This window comes from Panthera onca, chromosome D1 (genome assembly GCF_046562875.1).
Source record: "Panthera onca isolate mPanOnc1 chromosome D1, mPanOnc1 haplotype 2, whole genome shotgun sequence".
Classification (NCBI taxonomy): domain Eukaryota; kingdom Metazoa; phylum Chordata; class Mammalia; order Carnivora; family Felidae; genus Panthera; species Panthera onca.
In genome coordinates, this window is record NC_138348.1 from 18,253,078 (window position 1) to 18,266,701 (window position 13,624).

General features: G+C 53.8%; 1 long non-coding RNA gene across 3 annotated transcripts; it reads right to left on the reverse strand.

The window, feature by feature from the left end:
* Nucleotides 1-3,279: 3,279 nt before the first annotated feature.
* On the reverse strand, nt 3,280-12,029 carry LOC132661673 (uncharacterized). Of its 3 annotated transcripts, XR_009602348.1 has the most exons (5): nt 11,902-12,029; nt 11,561-11,611; nt 11,070-11,149; nt 5,681-5,830; nt 3,280-3,383 (listed from the first exon to the last, which is right to left on the reverse strand). It is a non-coding gene; the product is annotated as an uncharacterized LOC132661673 (long non-coding RNA). The 3 variants fall into 3 exon arrangements; XR_009602349.1 differs by lacking the exon at nt 5,681-5,830 and having other exon boundaries at nt 3,287-3,383; XR_009602350.1 differs by lacking the exons at nt 3,280-3,383; nt 5,681-5,830 and adding an exon at nt 10,363-10,410.
* Between the last annotated feature and the right edge of the window lie 1,595 nt (nt 12,030-13,624).

The window sequence follows — 13,624 nt, forward strand, 5'->3', positions numbered from 1 at the left end:
ATGGAAAGCCAGCATCGCATTACTAGAAATAGAAGGTCCCATAAAAATAAATACAATGAAAATAAAACAGTGTCATTAAATTCTAACAATGTATATTTAACCGCCATAAAAAAAAACTCCAACAAAATACTCCTGCCTGAGGAGGTGCTGAGCCCAAGGCCCCACTCTCTTGTAAAGGGAGATTAACAAGGGCTAGAAAGGTGTTAAAGACACATGAGCAACAAACTGAGACTCCAAGTTGTGATCAAAAGGGTTGAAAGAGAAACAGGAAAGGGACCCCCCCCCCCACCTTCCCGGGCGCACACACAGAATTCCAGCTCCTCACAGGTCAGCAGGGATGTTGAAGGCCCACGGATGAAGGCCTTCAGTCTTCTTGAAGGCCTCTGATGCCCCACCATCGGGAAACACGATCCTGAGTGTCCAGGCAAAAAGCAGTTGTTGGCCAAAGAACCCCCAAGAGCTGAGTTCCAGACAAGAGGAGGTGATCTTGGTTTTGTAAGAAGTGGGCCTCTCCTCCATAGGGTGACCCTGGGGCAGCCACTCCCTTCTCTGGCCTCGGTGTCTCCACCTGTACAGGGAGAGGCTTGGACAAATGGTCTCTGGGATCCCCTTTGCTACTCTTTGATGAGAGCAAAACAGGAACCAGGCCTCGGCTTATCAGGAAATGGGAGAAGGAGAGAGTTTCACCGGGGAGGGAGGTGGGGAGGAGGAGGCTCGGAGAGGGAGAAAATGTTGAGGAGGGGTAAGGACGAGGGTCAGCACTCCTCAGGAGGGAGCGAACGGGGTGTCAAGGCCACTGTGGACTGACTGGAGTCTCACAAACCCAGAAGTGGCCCAGCCTAGAAGGTTCTAGATTCCCCATTTACTCATTCTGGAAGGAGCCTTGTAGAGAATCCAGTGTAGTCCAACCACTTCCTGCTACAGATGGAGAGACTGAGGAAGAACCACGGACTAGATCCTGGTTATGGTTGGAGAGCTGGGTGTCGAACCAAGGCCCTTTCAACTCCCCCCACCCCGTGTTTGGGGTCCTAGTAGAAATGGTTCTTCTGAACATATGCAGCTCTCCTCCAAGGGGCTCTTAGACTTTGTTTTTCTCTGACATCTGGAAAACACGTTGAGCTGGCTTGAAAGACCCAAAGTCGCCAGGGTGCGGCCAGCGCTGGGCAGCCCATGTCACTGGACAGGGGATTCCTGGAGCGAAGCATCCACACATCTGCACCCTGGGGACACTAATGCAGAGCAAACAGCCCCAAACCAGGAGTCCACAGGCCCAAGTTCCAGTGCTGGCTTCCATGTTCCCATCTGTCAAATGACACATCTAGGTGCGATCAGTGGGTTTCCAGTGAGACTTACAGTCCTGTCCCAAGTGCCTAAGGAGTGTTGGGGGGAGAGGGGGAGGTCTCCCTCCCAGCTTTCACCAGAAACACGTTCCCTTTTCATCTGTGTTGTATGATGGTGTCTCCCATGAGACTTCAAGGAGAAAGTGTCCCTCACTTACAAAGAATTTGAAATCACTAGAAGGGGTGACCTCTCGCTCCTAACCTTTATAAATTTACGGCCGGTTAGGCTCTGAGCTTCTCAAGGACAGGGGCCCTGCCTTGTCCACGTCTGGCTCTCCAGGACTTTTTAAAGTCAGCGCTCAGAGGGATGTTAGAAGCCAGTTCCTAACCATGCCACCTTGGGCCAGCCACTGCGACCCTCTGAGCCTCAGCTGATACATTTTTAAATGGGAATTGTAACCACATCTCTGGCATTGGGTGGCTGTGAGATTCTCAGGGAAAGCTCTCAGCACAGCCCCTGGCACATAATAAGTGCTCAATAAAAGGCAGCCGAATGTGGGAAATGGGTGAATGGAGGATGCTGGAAGCGCCTGGTGCTTTCCCCAGGAGGCATCTTCAATCTCACAACCCAGCATTTCCAAAGCAGTCTGCATTTTAAATATTTAATCATTGCCCCCCTGAGGTTTTTTTTTTTTCTGAATTGTTTCTTCTCATATGTAATCTGCAATCATTTCCCCCCAAATGACAGTTCATTAAATGTTGCACCGAGCCTGATTGAATTTGTTTCTCTTTGCAATGATTTTCATAGAATAAATTTGAAAATCCTAGGAATGTCCTTTGGGGGGGTTGAAGAATATCCCTCCGACAAGCTGCCCCAGGCCACAGCCAGCCTCTAGGAGTGTCGTCCAGCCAAGGGCTTGACAGGCCAAGGTCCTCCTTCCCTCTCCCCAGGAATGCAGCTGGCTAGGAACTAGAAGAAAGGAGTGGTACTGACTCTCTCCTCACCACCCTCTGGGGGTGGGGGGAGGGGGGAAGACACAGATTCTAAACGGCTATGCCGGGAGGGACCTGGGGCAGAGCTTCTTGGGTGCTTCCTAGCCCGGCTTTCCAGAAAACAGCTCCCTGGAATAGATCCTACCAGATAGGGAGACTGCTGAACCCTCATCATCCGCCTTCATTTTTTTTTTGTTGTTGTTAATTAAATGATAGTAATATACAATACTAATAATTACCATCCATCCGGGAGTGTTTTCTTGTGTGGAAGCTCAGGTTGTGAGGGCAGGTAAACCCAGGTTCCAGGCCTGGTTTCTTTGTTCGTCAGCTGTGTGGCTTTGGGCAAGGCACTTCCCCTCTCTGTGCTTTTAGACTCCTAATCTTTAACAGGAGGAAAGTGCACCGTGCCAAGCACTGTGACAAGGACTTTCGAACACGGCTCACTTAAGCTTTCTAAGGACTCCATTAGGTAGGGGTGCCTAGGGAGCCTGTTTTTACAGAGACAGAAACCAGAGATCCACCCAAGATCACCCAACAAACAAAGAACTGAAGTTCAAGCCTTTCTCCTTTCACTTCCTTTCTCTTTTCGCCTCCAGCTGTGGGTTGGGGTGAGGCTCAGAAGTCCTGGGGCCAGCCTGGCATTGAACTTTCCGGCCATGTGGCCTTGGCCAAGCTGAGCCTTCCTGGTCTTCCTCTTCTCAAGGGGAATGAGAGCACCTACCCCCCCCCCCCCGCCCCCCGCCCCACACCGGGTCACTTATAAACACCAGGGGAGAGGACGTCTGCAAAGGGGGCTTTGGCAACCAGAAAGCACATCACAGGGGCACCTGAGCGGCTCAGTCTGTGGAGCACCTGACTCTTGATTTCGGCTCAGGTCACGATCCCAGGGTTGTGGGATTGGATTGAGCCCTGTGTCGGGCTCTGTGCCGAGCATGGAACCTGCTTGGGATTGTCTCTCTCTCTCTCTCTCTCTCTCTCTCAAAAACAAACAAAACCCACGGCACATACCCAATGTATTTTATTTATTTATTTTTTTGAATCACCTTTATCATCCACATAGAGCTGCTGAGATCACATCTGTGAACTGCCTCCATACCTGGACGCCCAAACCTGCGTAAGAAGAAAAAATGCGTTGGTCCCCGCCCTCATTTGGACGATTGACAGGGAGCAGTCAATACAACGAGCAAATTTTTAAATTTAAGACAGCTTGTGCAACCCTCCTCCACAGACAAAAGTGCTGAGGTCAAGCTGCAGTTGGGCAGGGGCGACCCGTCCCAGATCTGCCAGCACGGTTTGCCTTTAGAGTTTAGGGAAGTTTGGGTCCTGCTTTTCCCAAGTCAGTGTTCTGCTGGCCAAACGTCTTGCCTCATTGTGCTCCAAGCTTTGGTTGCTGGAAGATACCCCCTCTGCCCTGTGAGCTCTTAGTTCCTACCTCTCTGCTCCAACCCAAAGCCTCTTGGGCCCACCCTTCTATGCTCTCGTGCAAACAACCCATAGGGTTGGGTCCATGGCCAAGGGCCCTCCTGCCCGCGAGCAGCGGACGCCCTGTCTGGGTCGCTAAATCCAGCCATGAAAATAAAGGTTCTGCTCAGCTTCCTTGCAGCGCCCGAACGTCACCGCCCTTGGACTCTGGGACGGACAGACCTGGGCTGAAAGGTCAGCCCACCGTGACCCTGGGCAAGTCACCGAGTCTGCCTGAGACTCAGCTTCCTCCTCTGCGAAATGGAGATACGAGCGGCCTCGCGGGGGACCGGGAAGGTTAATTGAAGTAACACGCGGAAAGCGCTCGCCGAGGGCACACAGCATGCGGAGGACTGTTGCACCTACCTGCCTTGCAGACCAAGCCTCACCCATACATGAGGCTTGGAGAGCCTGCGGTGTGCTCCAGGGGAGGCAAAGTTACAAAGGCCGCAAGCCAAGAACTCTACGGAGCTCCCACTAAGTCCCCAGCGCCTTGCTCAGCACGGTGTCTGTGTTAGTTCCTCTCAACAACCCCTTGAGGAAGCACCTACTACTCTCCCCATTTACAGAGGGGAAACCTGAGGCTCAGAGGTCATTACTTGTCACTCAGCTGGTGAGCGCGAACCCTACGGCAGGCATATTCCAGAGCCCAAGTTTCTGTATCCCGACTCACGCTACCTCGTGCCCATTATCTCTGTGTTCGTTCAAATAACCCTGAGGTTATTAGCATCATCCCCATTTTACAGATGAGCAAAGTGACGAAGTCAGGTTCAGACTGGTGGAGTGACTCACAGAGCCGTGCAAGGGTGGGGCTGGAAAGATCCCAGATGCGCTGCGACGGCCGGGACTTATTTACCTTTTATTACAGAGCACTTGCCACACACCAGGTGACCTGCTAAGTACTTTCTGACTATTCGCTATTGTCATCATCCCCGTTTCACAGGTGGGAAAACTGAGGACAGAATGGTTGAGGACTTTGACAAATGTTGCTTAGCTAAGAGGCAGAGCTGAGATTCAAACTTGAGGAATCTGGCTCCAGGACCCACATCTATACTTTGTGTGTGTGTGTGTGTGTGTGTGTGTGTGTGTGTGTGTGAGAGAGAGAGAGAGAGAGAGAGAGAGAGAGAGAGAGAGAGAGTCAGGGGATGTGAGTGTTGGTGTGTGTGTGTACGTGTGTGTGCTTGTATATATCTACGCTGATTAATGGCGTCTCTATTTTTCTTTTCAGAGTGAGGCTGATTCATTCACTTACCCAGATGAATGTTCACATCTCGACTGACTTACTTAATGAGAACAAGTTCATGTGCCAACATGCGAACTGACCCTCAAGCCCCTTCCGCCGAAAGAATTTGGACCGTATCTCGTTCCTGAGTTAACAAGCCCTGGATGAGGATCGCTTGTTTTGCACAGCGATGCCTGCTGGCCTCGGCTAGCGTTCTGACAAGAGGGGGGGTGTGAGAGCTCGTGAGGGAAGACGGGGAAGAAGGACCCCCACAGGGGAGCCAGAGGAGAGCGTGGCACAGTGTATCAAAAGTGATTTTACCCCACCGGCCGTCTTTGCGGACGAGGAAGCCCACGGATGGCAGTGGGGCGGTGGCTCGGCCAAGTTCATCGGCTGATTTACAGCGGAACTGGGGCCGAGGCCTGTTTGTCCAGCCGTCTACGTCTCTCCTTCTAGTCCTTCTTCTTCTTCCCGGGTTTCCTCCTTCTCCACCACTGCCTGCCTGATTCCTTGCTTTTTATTCCAAATATGTAAGTCTCTAATAAACCTACAGACAGGCTGATGCCTGATTTATCCCCAGTTGCAGAGGAACCAGAGCCAATTATAAGGTGGATAAAAGGCCCCATGTGCAGTTTTTGGAAATGCTTCCCCAGCACAAACAGCTTAACTCTGTAAAGCTCCCCCAGAATGTTTGCTCAGTGCCTCCATTTTTTAAGAGGCTGACCTTTGCTACAAGACCTTGGGTCCACTCAGATGATTGCAACATTGCAGGCGGTGGCTCCCCACCGAGTGTGCACGAACCAGCCACTTTGGGACAGCCTTGCCCGGTGTTTAGCGCTCAGGGTCTGGCACCTGGTAGGGGCTCCAGAAATACCTAGTGAACACAGGCATGAATCAGATAATCAATAAGGGTTAGCTTTAGCAAAACAGAATGAGGAGACTAAATCCTCTGAAGAGAGAAACTATCAAATAGCATATGCTCCCTGGCCAAAAAGATCTTGTTATTCTGATCAGAGCTCCCTGTTACCAGAGAGATCGTGCTGCATGTGGGGGCACCATCCCTCAAAGTAGAGGTTCTGTCCTTCCGGTCCATACCTTAGAGTTTTGCCTGTGTGCCAGCAACTATGCTGGGTAAACACTGGGCGTTTAATAGTGAATCCGACAGATGTGGCCCTGCTTTTATGGCGCTCACAGATCACGGGGAAGGCTGTCTACACTGGGATTTACTAGGCATTCAGCTGCCCTGGGAAGACAGAAGTGAGCCCAAGGCAGGGAAAGACCCCTGAGACCCCACTTATGGGAACAGTGGGTAATTCTCCCCTCCCGAGGGGCCCAGCCGAGGAAAGCAACTGCAGTTTATTGGAGATAAAAAACCCCGAACAATCCATACCCTATTTTCTATAGTCCGGAGCCACTGCCCCTAAAACAAACTAACTAACAAGAACTCAAGGGACCAGTTAAGCCCCAGGACAGCTCCCTGGAGCCCCGAGTACACCCAACACCTGGAGGCGGTCTGGGGGGCTGGGGTCGGGGGTTGACCACACTGAACATCAGCAAGTCGAGATTCTACTTCCAGCCCTGCTGGCGATGGGCCAGTGATGCACTCGTGGCCTGGACGAGCCCCTGCCCTTTCTGAGTTGTCCGGGTTGCGTGAGATGAGCCCTGAGTCCCTTCCAGCTCAGAGCTTCTGCGGCTCTATGAAGTGCTTCTCTTTTCCCTGTCCTCCCCGCCCCTCCGCCTGGCGTCCTTCCACTTAGGATCATGATGTGCCCGGGTTGTCCTGCGTAACTCTCAGTAGTGTGCTCCCGCCCTCAAAAGCAAGCTTCCTGGGGAAGGACTGGCCACAGGGCGCACAAAGACTCGGCCGACCCCAGGCTGGGAGGGGACCGCAGCTTACGCTATTAGGCCCAGAAGTGAAAAGGCAAAAATACCAGTGCCAGTGGTCTATGGGGAGCAGGAGGGCACGGGGCTCAGGTAGACCCTGCCTCTCCACACTTGGCCTTCCTGTGGCTTGCCAGAGACGGCGATCCAGGCTCTTTCTCTGTGTCATCCATAGGGGAGTCCACTTCTAGGAGGCGTTTCCCCACAGAGCACCCCCACCCCTACACAGACCCCTGAGAACCAGGGTGGAATACTGGTCAGAGGTCAGGCCTGCATTTGCCCTTGCTGTTTTCAGAGTAAAAGCCAAAGTTCCGACAATGACCTACCAGGCCCAGCCTCATCCTTCCCCCACCCATTGCCTTATATCATCTCCCATCTTCCACCTGGCTTACTATGCTACAGCCATAGGGGCTCTTGGCCATTCCTCCAACACCAGCATGCCAGACACGTTTGCACCCCAGGGCCTTTGCACTCGCTGTTCCCACTCCCTGGACGCTTGCCCTGGATAGCAACATGACTCACAGTCTCATCTCTCCCAAGGCTTCCCATAAAGGTCACCTTTGCAGCAAGGATTACCCTGCCCACCCCATTTAAAATTGCAATCCTAATACCACTAATCCTGCCCTCGTTTTCATAGGACTTGGAGTCTTCTAAGGTTCTGTCTCATGCATTCATTCATTCTGTTAGCAGATAAGCTTGCTGTGGAGGGAGGTCACTGTTTTGTTCACTGCTGTATCCCTGTACCTGGAACAATGCCCGGCACAAAGAAGACACAGGATGGGGAATGAATGAATGGATGGATACTTCGGACTGGGGCTCATTGAGAGCAGAGGCAGTGTTGGCCCTGACTGGGGACTTCCCGGTGCTAAGCCCAGTGCTAGGCACCGGAAGCCAGTTAGCTGCTCCATCAGTGAGCTGCCATCGGTACGACAGGAGCTCACAGTTACTCAGCACTCACAAGGCCAGGGGCTGTTCTCAGTGCTTTGGATTTACGAAACCACTTAATCGTTGCAACTACACTCAGTGCTGGGGCCTCATATCAGCCCCACGTCCAGAGGGGGCACAGAACACTGAAGTGGGTTTCCCAAAGTCTCAGTGCTGGCAGGTGGCAGAGCGGGGCTTGGGTTCAGGGGCCTGGGCTGTTCTCAGGGAGCCCACAGACCGATGGAGGGGACAGACACCACTTTGGTGACTTGCGTGGAGACCAAAGGACAGTCCAGGCATGCCGAGGGAGCAAAGAGGAGACCCTGACACCAAATACAACCAGAGAGGCCAAGAAAGGCTTTGCATGAAAACCGACGCTTCATCGGCTCTTAAAGGACGTATAGGAGTCCGCCAGCCGACGAAAGGGGGAGGATGTCCCGCGTCAAAGGGAGGAGGGTATGAAACAGCCTGAGAACCTTCTGGGGATTGCGAGGGATTCATAACGATGAAATCATGGGATGCCCGTGGCAGAGGGCGTGGGAAGCCAAGCCAGAGAAGTAGGTAGCAACCCGTGAGTGTTAAGCTAAAGAATTTGGCTTTATGAGTTTTGGAGGCCGGGGGCTTAAGTGGGGTAGTGAATTCATTCATTCATTCAACAAACATTTTTAAAATGTTGGCTATGGAACAGGCACAGTCCCACGTCTGGGACCTGCGTTTGGAGCTCACTTCTAGGAGACAGGAAAGGTGGCTGGCTCAAATCCTGACTCACAGCAGAGGTTCTATGGGTGACCGCTAATGGAATGCATGAATGAATGAATGAACTTCATTCCTCTACCCAGCTCTCTAGGCATGAAAATGAAACATCGCATAGAAGCTTTGCGCCCTATTCCTCCAAGCACCCACTCCTCTGCCCACCCCCTACACAGGAATGACAAAAAGAGAGACCCATTAGGACCTGGGTAGACTTCCAGAGACCATCACCAAGGGCAAACGCCTCTCCCGTGCTCAGGTTCATCATTGGCCCTGGTGCTCCTCACAGAGGAAGACAACCTGACCCTTGCCTCCTGGTGCCCCTTCTCCCTGCCTGGGCTCAAGTCCCCAGGACAGTAAATCGCAGGACAGAAAAGACAGGACAGGCGAGCTTGCTTGTTTGTGGGAAGGTTCATTTTCTTCTTCTTATTAAATGTTTATTTATTTTTTAGAGAGAGAGAAAGAGAGAGACAGAGTGCAAGCAGGGGAGGGGCAGAGAGAGAGGGAGACACAGAATCCGAAACAGGCTCCAGGCTCTGGGCTGTCAGCTCAGGGCCCGACGCGGGGCTCGAACTCACAAACCGCGAGATCGTGATTTGATCTGAAGGCAGCCGCTTAACCGACTGAGTCCCCCAGGTGTCCCTGCGGGACGGTTCATTTTCAAGCGGGACTTAGAAACGGGATTTATTTTCTTCAAATCTCCCGCCTGCCCTTTTGCTTCAATTTCCTCCAGTTCATCTTTTGTTTACAGAGGTCTGTTTGAGCCTCCCGGGGACACACGGAGAGGCCCCCCAAGAGGCAGGCAGGCAGGCGGGCAGGCAGATGTTTATCGTGTGCCTAGAGCATGCAGGGCAGCATCCTAAGAAGTCACGTCAGAGGGCAGGCCAGGAGAACGAGAGGGACTGCCAACCATGCTCTCAGCCAGGAGCTCTGTTCCCAGCTCTATGCGTGTCAGCTCACTGAATCCACAGACAGCTCTTATCAGCCACTCCTACGATTACAGTCCATTTCACAGAAGAGGACCCTACAGGACAGGAAGCCCATGCCTGGGTCTGGGGTGGGAGCGGGTGGTTAGTAGCAGGTGCGACAGGGACTATCTGTGTGCACCTGCTCACAGCATAATCAGAGCCTGTTCATGGACAATGTGCGTGTGGTTATTTCAAAATATGTCCCCAAGTCCCTTCAAAGGGAGAGCCTAATTCCCTTTCCTTTGAGCATGAGCCTGACTTAGTGATTCCTTGTAACAAATAGAACGTGACAGAAGGGACTACATGTGACTTCTGGGACTAGATCATGAAAGGCATCTCAGCTTCCTCTTTCCTTTCTCTGTCTCTGCCTCTCTCTCTCTCTGTCTGTCTCTGTCGGTCTCTCTCATGACTCACTCTTGGGAAGCCAGCTTGCACGAGAAGAGGTCCATGTGGTGAGGAACTGAGGCCAACAGCCACATGGGTCTTCCATCTTGGAAACAGGTCCCCCAGCCTCAGTCCCGCTTTCAGATGACCACAGCCCCAGCTGACCTCTTGACCACAAGTTCACAAGATGCCCCAAACCAAACAACCTGGCCAAACATCATGAATCCCCGACCCACAGAACTGTGTGAGAGATTGCTTTATGCCTCTAACCGTGGGGCTGATTTGTTTTTGCAGCCCTGGATAATTAACGGAGGGTGGGCTGGCCTTGGGAGGGAGATGTTCCTGGGACCTTAGGGCGAGGAGGGCAGAGGAGGGGGCTCCATGGAGGACGGCTGTCCCTCGAGTGGATGCGTTGGATGTAAAGGAACTATGATGATGATGATTCCCGGGGGGGGGGAGGGGTGTTGCATACACTTGCCGAGCTTCTCCTGCTTTACTGGTATCGTCTTCATAACAGCCCTGTGTAGTGAGGATTCTTCATCACCCTCTACTTAAAGATAAGGAGACAGAGGCTCAGAGGGGTCAAATGTGCTCCCTGAGGTCACAGAGTCCATGCAGAACAGTCAGGACTTGGCCAGGGGCAGGCTGAACCCAAAGCTTGTGCCCTCAACCACTATGCTGCCTTGAGACAGGGAAGCGTGGTATTCAGAGGGATCTCAGGGTGGGGGAACGTGAGAGAGGGCCAGGTGGGTTGGCAGCAGTCTGCTGCTGGGGAAAGAAAGAGCTGGAAGTACTTGGAAGCAGGAAGCAGGCTTCCAAGTCCAGCCACGAGCAAAGGCCGTGTGGGTGGTCACGACAGGGACAGGGACACCTTCCTACCGTGCTAAATGGCCCCAGGAAGTAGGTGGCTCGGGTTCACAATGTGTGCTATTGCTGCGGGAGCTTAGGGTTGGCCCATTTGACGGGGTAAAGCAAGGCTGGCCCCCAACTACAGTGAAATACTACGGAAATGCATTTCCCCCTCATGGGATAGTTCCAACATTAACACGCTTCTTCTAAAGCTTTTCCACCAAAGTCACTGCCATTTGAAAATGAGTCCCTGGGATCGTCGGGGTCTAGCCAGGAGGACGGGGCAGGCAAATACGGACAAGGTCCACCCAGGGCCTTGAAGGATGACCTGGGAGGAGCACCATGCCTTCCATTCACCGTCTTTTGGTCAGAACCCGTTCGGCGGCCATGTCCAGGTGCAGAGAAGGACGGGAAATGCAGTCCAGCTCGGGAGCCACCTGCAGTCACGAACATACGGAGGAAATGGAGACAGATTTGGGGCGCCACCAGCAGCCTCTGCAACAGGGGGATACTGGATGGGGCTTGACCCAACAGGCCCTTTTTAACCTTTGAAAGGTAATGGACATCTTCGAGAACCTTGAGAACGCCCCCCAGAAAAATATGCCTACACGTAAGTGTGATGGACTGAATGCCCCTGTCCCCTGCCCCTTCCCCACCAAAGGCCTATGCCGAAGCCCTCATTTCCAACGGAAGGGGAGCCTTTGGGAGGTAATTAGGGGGTGAGGTCTTGAGGGTGGCACCCCTGTGGCGGGGTTGGTGCTCTTCCAAGAAGAGAAAGAGACACGGAGCTTCCTCTTTCCACCACGGTGAAAAAGCAGCCGTTTGCAAATCAGGAAGACGGTCCTCACCAGACAGCAAACCTGCGGGGACCTTGACCTTGGACTTCCCAGCTTCCAGAACTGTGAAAAATAAACGTTCCGTTGTTTAAGCCACCCAGTCGATGGTATTTTGTTATAGCAGCCCGAGCCGACTAAGACAATAATTTTGCATACAAGCTCAGGAGCTTTACGAAGCCTTTGGCATCCATGCACTTCAGGTTAACAATTCCCGGATGAGAAACGGTTTATAAATGTATTAATCGTTGCAATTTAGGTCTGAGCTTCCCAGCAGCCAAAGCAAAAGGGGGATAGTGGGTTCTATAGCTCTCATTTGTCTCAGGGGTTGGGGGGGGGGGCGGGGAGAGAATTACCAAATCCTTTGAAAAAGAAAAATCTCTTTCCTGGCACCATCGTCTGGGAGAAATGTATCTTTGGGCGGGAAAATAGTAGCTCCTATTTTGCCACTAGGCTGGAGCGCGGGTTGCCTGGGAATCCCAACCTGGCAAGATGGCAACGCCACCTTGAAATGCAAAACACGGCCAGCCTCCTTTCTCCAGGGACGCGCTGTCTTCCGCCCCGGGGCGTAAATGCGGCTCAGAGTTTTGAGGCAGGTTGCTAAACAGACGCACACGACATATGGAAGACCCCGGGGGTGCAGCCGCCACCGGGAACCGCTCCCAGCCGCCAACCTGCTGCCGCCGCCACCGCTGCGCCTTGCGGTCCCCACCCCACAGCCCAGACCCACATCCTGCCCGGCTGCCCTGCGAAGGAGACCGGGGGCAGGGTCGGGGTGACCTTTCCGGGAGCGGACAAGGGTCACCTCCAGGGCCTTCCCGCGGCAGGGGACAGGCGTCCCGCGGGGCGGGACCGGGAGGGGCAGGGGGCGGGGAGTCCGCCTCCCGCTCAGCCCCGCCCGCCCCCTCCCTCCCCCCTCCCCTCTCCCCCTCCCCTGCCCAGCTCGCCTTTACTGACTCTGGTTTCTTTATTTCCTTTCCGGGGTCCTTCTCATTTTTTTTTCCTTTTCTCTGCCGGTCTCTGTCACCTGGAGCTCTCTCCGTGTTACCGTCGTGCTGATGGGGACTCGGCCCCATCTGTGTCCCACCAGCCTGTCGTCGTGTGGTGTCTGTTTCTCCCCGTATCTGCCTCGCTTCTCCTCCTCTTACTCCCTGGCTCTTTCTGGCCCTCTCTGTGAGTCTGTCCGTGTCCGTTTTTCTGTCTTTTGTGAGTACTTTCTCTGACCTGACACTGACTCCCTTCCTTTCCTCCTCTCTGGTTTCTCCGTCCAGCGGCCCCACTCCTTCCCTCAGTCCCTTCCTCCCCCTTCTTCCCCCCTCCCCCTTTCCCCCTCTTTCCCCCCTCCCCCTCCTCCCCCTCTTCCCTCCCTCCCTTCCTCCCTGCTCTCTACCCTCCCTCCTTCTCTCTTCCCTCCCTCCTTCTTCTCTCCCTCTTCCTCCCCTCCCCCTCCTTCCTCTCTTCCCTCCCTCCTTCCTCCCTATCTCCCCTCCATTCCCCCTTCCCTCCCTCTCCCTCTCCTCCACACCGCACTTCTTCTCCTCCTCTTCCCTTACTCCCTCCCCCTTCTCCCCTCCCTCCCCTCTCCCCCTCTCCCCTCCCTCCCCTCCTTGCCTTTCTCCCACCCCGTCCTCCCTCTTCTCCCCTCCCCTTCCTCCCTCCCAACACCCTATTCCCACCTACCCTCCCTCTTCCCTGCCTCCCTCCCCCTCCTTTTCCCTCCCACCTCTCTCCCAGTGCCCTCTTCCTTCCTACCCTCCCTCCTCCCCTCTCCCTCCAGCCTCCTCCCTCCCATCTCCTGCTTTCCTCCTCCCTCCTTCCCTCCCTCTCCTCCTCTCAGAATTTTGGCTGTGCATCTCCCTCTCTTCTACTGGTGTCAGTCTCTATATCCATGCCTCTCACTCCATTTTCCTTTCCTGAATCTCCCAGAGGGGGGCTGGGGCCCAGAGAACCCTGATGTGAATGAAGCACAAGGACATTTAATCAATTCCGAACCCTGAGTCTGGGCCTTACACATCCCCCCTTCCCCACAGGTCACTCTGGTCTCTGGGACACCCCCTCGTCACCCTCCGTCCCTCCACC